At 34.3% G+C, this 13,700-nt stretch overlaps 1 pseudogene; it reads right to left on the bottom strand.

Moving 5' to 3' along the window:
* Window positions 1-3,324: 3,324 nt before the first annotated feature.
* Window positions 3,325-8,869, bottom strand: LOC113306083 (annotated as a pseudogene).
* Between the last annotated feature and the right edge of the window lie 4,831 nt (window positions 8,870-13,700).

Raw genomic sequence — 13,700 nt, 5'->3', positions numbered from 1 at the left:
CTTCTTTGTGATTAAAAGTGTTGATTGCATTAGTCTTACAATCACTGTGGTGATTGGTAAGAAAGAGATCTAAGGACCCGACAAAGGTGTTTATGTGATAAACGACAGAGCCTTTGTCAGACTCATATCACTTGCTTGAAAAGAGTTGTTACCGAACAGATTTGTTGTTCCTTTACTGTTTGGAATACGAACCAAAGGAATTGTTCCAAGTGAGCGACTTATTGGAAGTTGGAGGCGCAAGTATACTGAGGAAACTATGTGAACTGTAGGGTTAGCTGCTTGGTCTCAACTATACGAAGTTAGTTTAGACTTTGTATAGTGGCTTAATTCTGAGAGTATTCAATCTGGACTAGGTCCCAAGGTTTTTCTGCATTTGTTGTTTCCTCGTTAAAAAAATCTTGTTGTGTCTATTACTTTTCTATTTCTGAAATTATAATTGTTTATTATAATTATAAGTAAAATACACAAACATTAATTCCTATTTACTCGATAAGTTATCCCTTAGAGTTTGGTTAAGTCCGAACCTAATATCAAGTAAACACACTTCGTTGATTGTATTGTCTCGATCTCGTATCCATAGACGATCACTCAAAGTGTGATGCCGATTAGTTGTATTGTCTCGACTCAGTCCATAGACAATCACTTTCGTAAGAAATGACTTATAGGTGGAATAGTTTTAGATTAAGGTATATTTGGGTCCCCTCGTCTTTTCAGTTGGTATCAGAGCAGGCAAACACGAAAAGATCTAACAATATGTATTTGGTGCGATCCAACCTTTAAGAAATGAACTCGAATTCTCACGAATCGACTTCTATTAACGTACCTCCAAGATTTGACGGATCAAACTATCTATGGTGGAAATCTGCTATGAGATCTTTTTTTTAATCACGAGACTTTAATACTTGGCTATTAGTCGTCGATGGTTATGATCGTCCGAAAATTTCAAATTCGGAAACAGAGTATAAACGTTTGGTTGATTACTCGACTGAAGAAAAGGCTTTTGGTAAGCAGAATTCAGATGGTTTGGATGCTATTATACATGTTGTAAGTCGTGATCTACAACATCATGTATCATCTTGTCTAACTTCGAAAGAAGCTTGGAATAATCTTCAGATCGCATTCTGAAATAGTTGCTCCATTAGTCCAACTAACCTGTTTCTGAAATATTTAACAACTTCCAGATCTATAAGAAGTAAACACACACTATAATCTTTCGTAACTTTTCCCAATGCCACACGACCAAGAAAAGCTACACTGCTAAATATATATATATATATATATATATATATATATATATATATATATATATATATATATAAACGAGACCATTATGATAGACGAGATTAATTACAAATAAAACCAGTATCAAAATATACCCATAACAAAAGTTGGACATCTCTACAAATAACATGGAAGATAAATGAAGGTTTGTTCTAATTATCACCTAACAACTACATGGATTAATTTTAGTGAAATTTTAGATGTCTACCAAGACTGTCCCTAGTGCTTAACCTTTTATATCTATCCATACCCAGAAGTACATAAATAAACTTGCCTTTGATTTCGAGAATGCTGAATCACTCTAAATTATAAGGCTTTCTTCACGTATGGAACCTCATCCAATCTTTTCTCGCAACTGATTCCAATTTACCACTAGAACTTTTTCGGCTAAGGATTTTTTTTTCCTTATATTGATTTCTTTTTCTTCATCTATTTTGCTAATTTTCTCGTGTATAAGATAGATTAAGGAAGAATTAGTCAAAGCCCTTTATCTTTCTAAATAAAACTAACTACTGGACTATACCATATTTTTCATGGCCTCCTGCTTATCATATACTCCCTCCGTTTCTAAAAAATAGGCAGGTTTCCTTTTATGGATATGTCAAAAAATAGGCTTGTTTCCATATGTGGAAAGTCAAATCTTATGATTTTACTACTATACTCATAGAGGGACCACTTCTCTCTCTCAATTTTCTCTCCTAAAACAAAAAGGGGACCACTTCTCTCTCCTCTTTCTCTAATAACAAATGAGTGGGGACCAAAGGATAGATTAGGAAAAAACATGAAAAAGTGGCTTCAATGATTAGTTTTCTTAATTTTTGTGAAAACCAAACAAGCCTATTTTTTAGAAACAGAGGGAGTATACAAGTCGCATATATGCACTCCACTGATGATGATAACTATATTTTAATTGAAAATGTAGAATATTACAGTATATCCCACTAGAAAAAAAAATTGTCCCCAAAATCAAGGTTACACAATATTATAACGAGACGAGGATTAGCACCACGAATGACATCCTCGCATTCCTCATCTCGCTAATTCCATTGTACCTTAACAAATGTTACTACATGCATGTGACCAAAACGAAACTGCTTTTCTTGTTGTCCTAAAATATATAAATTTGTTTCTCTTCATATACAGTGACCTGTTACAAGATTCATCAATGAACTAAATTTTTTCATCTATATTTGTTCCACTTCCCTTAAATTTCTATGTAAAATAGAGACATCAAATGTATCGTAGCTAATTATGGTGATAACTCCATCTGATAGTTGATTCTAATGTTTTCTACAATTCATAAATAATTTCGGAAGTCAGAACCAATTTATGCAAAGTAACATTACCACTCTGGGTTCAAGCATCAGTGGTCTTAATCTATCTACATAACTCCTCAGCTCACACTTGCATATTTTGATGCTTAACCAGAACCAAATTTGGTCATGAGAAACTCCATTTTCCTACTTTTACCCAACGACCAACAAGGACTTTCATAAAGAGGTTTTACTAAAATTCATATAAATAAGATTGTTAGATTTTATTATAAGAAAAATTGCACGTCACCCACATATTCTATATAAACAAACCCACATTGATTAGATACCCTCAATAGATAAATCTATTAAAAAATGGATTATGATTCTATTGCATGATGGAAAACATACACTGCACAATCACATGTCTATAAATTATGAATGAATCAAAGATAATGAATATTAGTGTTGAACTTATATCAACATAAAATTAAAAAAGTAATTGCATCTTTTATCAGAAAAAAAAAACAATGTCGTTACTAAATATTCCATAATAAACTTATTAAGCTCATGAATTATATTTTTAATCCAAATATTATACGAATTATAGGTAAAGCCCAAAAATATCTCAAATCTAAAACTTGATATTAACGACAACCTGATATGAAAACTTGATATTGAAGATGAGATAAAGTATTAGTCTTTTTTCAATTATTAACGAAACTGCGATGAAAAAGGAAGATAAAGCATAAAATATTTCTTCATGTTCCTCAAATGATAGCCAGTTTTCTTAGGGTGCAAGGAAGAAGATTTCAGCATTAAGCCTCTTTGATCGGAAATGTTGTTCGGCTTCAGGTGACACATTGAAAGAAGCCTGGAGAACTTCAGGGCTTAATGCCTTCCATACAGATGTCCTTCCGAGTAAGTGGCGGAACATTGGACTGTAAAATTCCAAATAAAAACAGATATTAGTTAAGTGAATTAAAATAAGATCTTTTTATCTAAGACAGTCGTAATTTTAAGAATAGAAAACATCAACTTATTTAGGAGTAGTGATGATGGAAAACTATTTCATACCCTCCCCATCAGCAATCTTTGAGACAGCAAAAAACCTTGGAACGATGAATAAGTTTCCGGCCTTAACTCTAATCTTTATTTTGCGCTTACCATCAATACCAACAATCTGTGCACGACCACTTCATCGAACAATGTAAGTCACTTAATAAGCTGAATCACAAGAAAATCATGGTGAACACATTGACCCGGCATCAATCCTTGGTAAGAATTTCATGAAAGCATGAGTACATGAAACCAAAAAAAACAACATAAAATTGATATTGATATTGAATGAATTCAAAGAAACATATATATAATGTAAAATTTAACCTGACAAGATCAGCACCAAGCCCAACATCTTTAACCAAAGGCAAGCTCTTGGTATTCAGAAATACAACACGCCCACCGTTTTCAATATCGACATCTAAGGGTGCTTCTAAGCAGTTCATAACCATTTCTTTTCTACCTTCCTCCTTAGGTTGGGGCATTTTGAACCCGTCTTTCACCTTAATAATTCCAGTACCTTTTTGGCTTCCGACAAGCTCCTTAACCTTTTCACCATGTAATAACGCCAAAAGGTAGAGCCATAGCATCACCCTCTTTGATTGATACAACATTTTCCTTCTCAGCTTCATAAAGGTAAATACCAGCGGTACCTTTTCCTAAGATATATATGCAAAGTAATTTATTGTACCGATAATAAAAAAAATTTAAATCTAGTCAAAAAAAAGAATGAAGATTTTACATGATTTATTACATAAAAATCAATTTATTATGCCTTAAATATTGAATTCCTTGGACAATGTTGTCAATATACTACCAATCATTGCTTCAAAAACAAGATTGTTTAATCCTTTAGTTTATTTTTTTCTAATAATATCAAATAGTTTTCTTTTTTGATCGGTAATAAAGAGTTTGATAATAACGAGTTTCGAATTCGGGACAATGGTATGATCACCCAATGTACTTTACCATTGTATTATAGTAATTCCCACAATATCAAATCAAATAGTATTAACAAGGAAGATAATGGGTTTTACTCCCTCCGTCCATGGATTTGATCTATTTCATTTATATAGCGCATAAATCTATTTTTTCCATATATGCACGGACTTATGATAGTAGAAGATAGGGCTGTCAATGGATGCTAACGTAACGGAAATAGGCTCTGTCGTTGCCGTTGCCATTAAAAGTTAGCGGATATCCATTATCCGTTCATTTCCGGCGGAAATAGGAAATTCAAAAACGTTACCGTTACGTTGGACTTACCGGATAACGGATATTTTTCCGCTGCCATCCGGTATGTCACAGGACAACCACAAAACAGGCTAAAAACACATAACAAGTACACATAACAGCTTTAAAATCCAACAAAACAGGTTCTAAATCCATGCCACACCAAGAAAAGACATACAGATGTTCATGCCACACAAGAAAACAAGTTCATAATCTTCATGTTTTTTTTGCAAAAAAAAAGCATCTCCATCTCCATTTGAGTCAACAACTGCAAATGAATTCCTCCTCCATCTCCAGATTCTCCTCTGCTAAGTCCCAAGTGCCAACTGCATCTGCAAATGCATTTACCTTACTCCTTAGTCCTGAACTTCTGTATTTTGAAAGAAAAATCAAAAGTGTTAGACATTTTAAGCTGGCAATGTCATTGTCAGTGCAATAAGCCAATAAATTGCAAAAAAAAAAAAAAGATTAAGATGTACCTGTAACACAACTATCACTGTCACTGAGAGTGAGATCTTGCAGCCAATCACCCAAACAAAGCAATGCTTCAACAAGGTCTGGAGCTAATGAACTCCTGTGAGATGTGAGAACCCTGCCACCAATACTAAACATAGATTCTGAAGCTACACTTGTCACTGGAACTTCCAATAAATCTCTTGCAATCCTTGAGAGAGTTGGGTACTTAGGAGCATGATTCTTCCACCAACTTAAGATATCAAACCTCATTTCTTCAGTGGTTGTGCCTTTAGGAAGAACTGGTTCTGTTAAGTAAGTCTCCAACTCTGACTTCTGAACCTCAAAGACATTGTTTTCCATAATAAAATCATCATAATCAAATTCATATGATGATGTTGTAGCTGCAGAGATCTCCATTCCAACTGAACTCATTCCATTATCATAATAATCTGGAACTGTGGTGTTTGTTTCATAAGCACAGTAAAGAGCATTGAGTGCAAGCTCAAATTTGTTATAATGACTTTGATAGTGATTGACACCATATACTCTCTTCATAACAAACTCCACCCATCTAGCTTTGTACCTAGGATCCAAAACAACTCCAATTCCCATCAAAGTGTTACTTTCTTTCTAGTAGCTATCAAATTTCATCCTCATATTCTTGGCCATGTCTCTGATATACTCATGCTCACTTGATTCCCAGAGCTTAATGCATCTATTAACTTCTTGAACCCCATTATAATACAAATTTGTTGTGGGATACTTAATCCCAGCAAATTTGGTTGAAAGGACATCAAACAATTCCAAACATTCACATATGTGTACTCCTTGTTGCCACTCCTTAGAGGTTGGTAGTATCTTGAAGTCATCATCTAAATCAGCTAGCCTAGTAAAAGCTTGTCTCAAAAAAATTGCATCCTTTAGCATCTTAAAGGTGGAGTTCCACCTGGTATCCACATCTAAACCGACAGACCTTGAAGCAGGAAGATTAACTTGGGCAATTGCACATTCAAATCTCTGTTTTCTAGCCTGACTTGACTTGACATATTTTACACACTCTCTAACTGCATCTATAGATGGAGCAGCTACTCTCATTCCCCACCCAACAATTAAGTGCAATATATGATTACAACACCTCATTTGGAACATATCCCCATTAAGAACTAAACAGTCTTTGCTATCAAGCCATTTCTTCAGCTGTTCCATCATAACATTGTTGGAGCTAGCATTGTCAGCAGCTACAGCAAAAAGCTTATTGTCTATGTTCCATTCTAGACACACTGATTTCACTACAGATGCTAGAACCTCTCCAGAGTGTGGTGATGGCACTAAAGTATATGCTAGTGTTTTCTTAACCAGTTTCCACTTCTCATCTATGTAATGCAGTGTCACACAAAAATAACCATCCTTTGTATGCTTACATGACCACATATCTGTTGTTAAACTATATTTAGATGTGATAGTCTCAAATTGTTCTTGTAATTGCAGTTTGAACTCAGTTGTTAGTCTCATGATGTCTTCCCTAACTGTATTCCTAGTGTAAAGCTTAGAAGTAGGATTCAAAGACTTAACAAACTCTCTAAAATAAGGATGCTCAACTATAGTGATTGGATAACCATGTTTAGCAATCATTTTGGCAACTAGTGTCCTAGTAACAACAGGATCAAACTTCCAATTTGCTAACTTGGTTTGAGCATTACCTGTTTTGACAGAAGTAATCTTGGTTTGTCCTTTCTTATTGTCAGGCTTTTCTTTGCAGATTTTGGCATGGTAATGCAAGCGGCTGGTTCCTTGGTTACTGGGAGCAGGTATTCTGTTGTGACAGTGTTTGCATTCAGCTATCAGTATCCCAACTTCCTTCGCACCTTTTACTTTCTTCTTTCCAACCTTCCTTTCAAAATCAACCCATAAATCAGACCTTACTGAGCGCATTTTTTTTTCCCTTCAACTATAACTGGGTCTTCATCTACTTCTACATCTTCTTCTTCTTCTTCTCTAGGACGAATTGCAGGTGTAATAGAAGCAGGTGTTGAATTCACTCCAGAAGCTTGAACTTGGTTGGATGCAGCAGCAGGTAAATGTGATGCAACTGAAAAAGAGAGATTTTGTGAAGACCCAACATGGTTTGGTGCTCCTCTTTCGCTTTGGGACATGATTAATTTCACAAATCTGAAATTGTGAACCCTAATTTCAGAAACCCTAAATTGAAAATTGAGTTTTGAAGATTGAAATTAAACTCAAAGGAAATTGAAGAAGAGAACCCTAGTTTCTAATCAGTAATCACACAGAGAAGATGATGATTTCTAAGGCAGAGAAGACAATGCTTGATTCAGCATCCCTAGTTTTCTCTCTTTTTCTCTCTGAGTTATCTGTTGTGTCGATAAAACTGAAGTGAAGAATGAGATAAATCAAACATAATAACCCTAGGTATAAGAATTTACACGTGCAGTACGCATGTTTCCGGATAACGGAACTAAACCTAACGGAAATACACGGTTCCACTACCGTTACGTTAATAATGGATTATCCGTCATCGGATATCCGTTTACCACTATGTCGGATGGTAGCAGTAACGGCTAACGGATTATCGGCATCGGATGTCGGCTAATCGGTATGCGTTGACAGGCCTAGTAGCATAATTACATTAAACTGAATTAACTTTTCTAATTTCGGGTAAAAGAGAAATTCATATATTTCTTTTTGATGTAAAAAATTCTTATCCACCTACATAACTTGGATGCAACGAGTATCAAACAACGATGATTCTGCCGGAATGAGTATAGGGCGCAAATATAAAGGTCCGAAGTGACAACATCTTTAACAAATTGTTAGGTTTTCAATACTTTTGCTAAGTGATCAAGATCTTGATTCAATTTCAAGCAAAATTCTAAAATATATTTGAAACCATTTTTACCCAATTTTGATTTTGTTTCTGCTAATTGTTATGATGACTGAGCTTACTTCATTATGAAACGAAAATGCTAGGTTTACTGGCAACCCGACATAAATTTAGTTAAGAGTGTCGTCATGTCTAGTGAAGTACTCATACACATCCTAATGGATCCAGAAAAACATTAAAAGTGAATAAAGAAAAAAAGAAAAAGTGGTTCAAGTAATTTTTGACATCAGTCAAACAATCTGCATCAAAACCCGTGCAAATCAATGACACTTGACTAGAACCTCAAAATGTGATGATGATGACAGTGTGCATTAGAGCAAACTTCAAATGAGATTAGCAAATTAGAACACCTAACAGAGAAGGTAAACTCCAAAAATTACATGGAAACAATAAAAATAAAATCAAAATTGTTAATGTCGTTACTCTATATACCTTGAAGTACGTAAGCGACCTTGGCAGAGTCAGAGACTCAGAGTATCTAGGCATGGCCAAACCATTCTTCTGAAGAGCAATTTTTGAAGCACCAATATTACCTTCTTTGAGCATTGAAAGATCAGATGGTGACCATGAGAAATATGATCCACCATCACCTCCATATACAGATTTAGACACCTTGGGAGTCAAATCAACATCCATTTTCTCTGATTAAAAAGAAATAGAACGAACAAATCGAAGAATAAAACCAAGAAAAGAGAATACTGGGTAGTGAGACAGTAAATGAGAGAGTAACGGGGGGTGTATTTATAGGCTTATAAGATTGAAAGAATCATGAGAGCTTAAAACACTTGGCAAATTAAGAGATAAACGAATGATTACTAATAGGATTTTTGTTACAAATAAGATCCGAAAATCAAACTAAAATCACTTGCTATTTTGACTGAGATTTGTTCTCTCAACTAAAATTTTGGGTGATGAAAACGAAATATACGTAGTGGTAAGTTAGTTATAGATTTTATGGATTTTCCCAGTCTAATGCTGTACCTGAGCCATGTCAACACCTTTGACTTGGATAATCCTTTTTTCCTATTCATAGCTAGGGGTGATCATTTTTCAAAGCTCTCTTGTAACCGTAAGGATGTTTATAGTCTTTGAAGGCCGGAGCCTCCTCGGAACAAAATCCGTACAGTAGAAGGTTGTTTTAAAATTCCGAGAACTATAAACATCTATCAAAATGATAAAACAGCACGAATCAGAAGTACAACGAACCTAATTATGCAACTTGACTTATAGCATCCTCATTCAGTTAAGATGATGCTTAAGTAGGAGAAACTACAAAGCAAACTGCAAAGCAATCCGCTGTTTTAATTACGTTTTCATTACGGCATGATCCGTATGATCCTTACGGCCTTATCCTTCACTTGATTAATTCCTAGAATAGCTAAATTTGGACAGTAGAACTGAGGAAACAATGGGACAGGTTTTAGGGTCTGAAAGAACACTAAAAATTTGATGCTCGTGGGGTAAGCCTATAATGGTAGGGTATATCATCAAATGACATCCTTGAATTCTCTCCTCAAATGAACAAAAAAGATGCCGTTTTTTTTCTAGGTTTTCTTCTTCTCCACTCTCTCAAAAGTCAAAACCAAACCGCAGACCAAATCTCCCTGGTAACAAAAACAACAAAGTCGCGGAGAGGTATAGTCAAACGCATGATAATCTCTCCACTCTACTCATCATCTCGTCATATTCTGAAATCTCCTCTAAATATAATCCGCAAACCAAACCTACCCCCTCCTCTTTCTCATATTTTATCGAACTTCAGATTTTTCTGCTCAGAAAAAACGGATGAAGATGTAATCATTTCTCCTAATGTAGAAAGATTATTCCCCGGTAATGGACATTTTGGTGGGAGATTACAGGAATGGTAATATGCCGATTATGAAGGCTATAATCGCTAGGAGAACATCAGGGAGACATGAGGATGGAGCTGATAGAGATTGGGTAGACTTAGGGGAGCCTCCAGTTGGCGTGATGAATAGAATAATCTCATGGAGGCAAGATAGAAAAGAAATCTACAGAATATGATGATTTAAACTACAATTTCGTCGAGGCAGAGTTGCAGAATATGGAAGATCACGACCGGAGCATTAAAAGAAATAAAATGAGCTATGAAATTTGAAGCTTTGCGGCCAAATTGGTAAGTTTTTTGAACAAACCAACCAGCAAGATTAGCTGGAATAGTTGCAGGCCCTAGGTATAAAATACAGTATTACTCAAATTCTACTCGAAACAACGGCCCTGCAAGACTCCCAGGGTATAACTACAACACACAAACTATAACTATATTATTACTACGAAAATTTGATGTACAAGAGTCCTTGGGCATATTGAGATTTGGTTCATTTATATTTGAAAATTCCGTATAAGCAATTGTCGAGGGTCGAGGATTAGTTTATGTATCAACAGTCACTTACAAATCTAGAGTGGCTATGCAAGTTTTCAAATATCTGTGGGGTTTTGTAATAACTGATTTTGGATCTCCACTTAATTGGGGTAACTTTGTTTGTCTTTGCAGGATAACTGAATGCAAGACCGATAAATTTTTCCCGCAAGGGTCTTAAATAATACTCCCTCCGTTTATTTTTAATAGGCCAGTTTTTATAAATAAAAGTTTCAAAAAAATAGGCCAATTTTCTAATTGGGAAAGTCAAATGTTACTTTAATTTTTTTGGAACACTTTTCTCTTAACTTCTTTTGATGACAAGTGTCATGTGAACCACTTCACTTTACTTCTTTTACTGACAAGTGTCAGGGGAACCATTTCACTTCACTTCTTTTATTGAGAAGTGTCATGAGGGCCACTTTCAATGATTAATTCTCTTAATTTCCTTAAATTTCTCTAAAAACAAAACTAGCCTATTAAAAAGAAACGGAGGGAGTATTTGTCACTGAGTACATGCTCCACTAAATTTCATCCTCCATCTACCAAGAGACTTGATGATTGCCAAAATACTGAACAACACAGTAAAAAAAGTTCCAACTTACATGGGGAGGTGTCATTTGGATTCCCAGATTTGAACTTCATCCTTCTCCTCCCAGTTGACTCAACTCCCTCCGTACCAAAGGATTTTCAATTTTCCTTTCCGCATGCTTAAGAAATTGACTCAATACTCCCCTGCTCCTTGATATTCATATACATGTATAATTAACAAATAATTAACTAAGTCCGGATTTTTTAGTACTATCGAGATGAAGATCACTCTTAAATTTTGATATGTAGATCAAATTCAAGATGGATATCATTGATGTTAGATAAATAATAAAAACAAATCAATGATAAAATAAATTAATCAAGAATAAATAAATCTACATACCAAAACAATAATGGAGACGATGTTTAACGTGGTTCGGTCAACACAACCTACGTCCACAAGCAACCCCGTAGGGTGAATAATAATATTGATCATCAGAACATTCTGAGATGATTTTACAATTACATTGAGACACTCTATTTATAGAGTATGAATAATTAATATAGGATATTATATTATTCTCTAGAATATATATCCTAATTAACTATAATATGAATAATATGAAATTAGCTAGATATTTGACTTATCTAGAAAACTACCTAAATTAAACGAGATCTTTTTATTCTTGGAAACTTAACTGATCTCCCTCGATCTTTTGTGTTGTTTAATCTCCGTCGATCTTCTGGTAACTTGAGTCTTGATCACTTCATCTTGACTTTGACTTCAGTTTGTATATTGTATGGTCTTCACTTCACGTGCCATGTATATCACGGTCACTTGACTTAACCTCCACTTCACGTGTCTTACTGCACAGTTACTTGATTTAGTCTTCACTTCACCATATAGTTTCCTCGGTCCTTTTCTGCACCTCGACTACTTGTTTGTATCTGCTATATATTCTAATACCCCCCCTCAAGTTGGACACGCAGAGAAACATAGTGTGCAACTTGGACAATTGAAGAAAACTTGTGACAAAAATCTGTACTTCACCTTCGAACAAGACACTTGATCTTCGGTTGCGGCGCTTGAAAATTGAAACAAACTCAGTAACACTGCAGAATATACGTTTTGACTTCTGTTGAAAATTGTCTTGACTTGGATAAGTTTGGTGAGGGTCCACGGTCCATACACTTATTTTATTTTATTTTGAGAATTGGCTCGTTTGGCCACTGGATTTGGTTAGTTAATACTAACCATACGAAAGACTTCATGTTGCATCAACATTGAGAATCGGCTCGCTTGGCCAATGGATTTGGTTAGTTTAATACTAACCATACGAAAGACTTCATGTTACATCAACATTGAGAAATATTGGTAGGCGTCTAGGAGACTTTTCAAATGAAAAAGATTCTCCTAAAGGAAAATATTGTGCAAAATCGTAATAATTATTATTACTAAAAAATATGATCGAAAATAGGAAATATTTTCGAAAATAAAAGATAAATATTTTATTGAATATCATTTCATGACATAAAGATCTCGCCAAGATTGGCAATTAAAGAAATTTACCACTCTTAGCGTCCTTAAATATAAGGAGAAATTTTACGTGGTAAAGATACAATATAATCTAAAATAAAGATAGAAATATTTTATATTGATTTTCGAAAACACATAAAATATTTTCAAGATAACCCAGAAGCGGGAGATTTTCGTCCTTAAATGTAAGGAGATATTTTTATTCCATACAATATTTTTTATGGAATTATTTTTACTTACTATTTGCAGTAATCATAAAAGTATACCACAAATATGGAAATACTTTTAGTGAAAGAAAAATACTTTTGCATATAATATTCAGACAAAATATTTCGGGAAAGAAATATTATTGAATATGTTATAAATGATTATCTTTGGGATACAAAGACGCTTTGGAAAGTAAATCAATTTCCAAAATAGGATATACGAAAATTAAAATATTTTCGAAATTGACAATGAGATAATAACGGGAATTACCCTGCCATAAGAATTATTTTATGACGTGAATGAAATATTTTTGAGAATCATTTGCTCATAAAACAGAGAAAGATGTGAATATGAAAATGACAGTATGCACAAAAGGTACGTACCGAACTAGATATATGCAAAAAATTAACGGTGGTAAGTAAGTTTAACTACACCGTTTAGCATCGTTCAGATCTTGTGGTATAGATTTTTTTTTTTTTGTTGTTGTTGTTGTTGCAGCAACAGTAAGTTCAGTTTTAGACCTTTTTGGATGGAAACCAAAACTGAAAGGGCATAGACGATCTCTGATGCGAGACGTAAAAAAATCAACCAACATGTATTTATTGTTGGGTCTGAATGAATTATCGGTCATCTGAATCAATGTTGACGTTGCAACGAAAGTGATGTAAATACACTATTATCTTTGAAAAGAAATTTGAATAATATATTTACTCATAATAATCACAGCTAAGAATATATTAAATATAATGAAGTATATTTTAAACGAAAACTATTCTTGGAACTGAAATCAATTTCCATTATCATGTGAGATAATAAACAGTAGCAGTGATCTTTGATATTGAAGAAAATAATCTTCCAGGAACA

The sequence above is a fragment of the Papaver somniferum genome, chromosome 8 (assembly GCF_003573695.1).
Source record: "Papaver somniferum cultivar HN1 chromosome 8, ASM357369v1, whole genome shotgun sequence".
Classification (NCBI taxonomy): Eukaryota; Viridiplantae; Streptophyta; class Magnoliopsida; order Ranunculales; family Papaveraceae; genus Papaver; species Papaver somniferum.
This window is presented reverse-complemented; position numbering and strand designations above follow the sequence as displayed.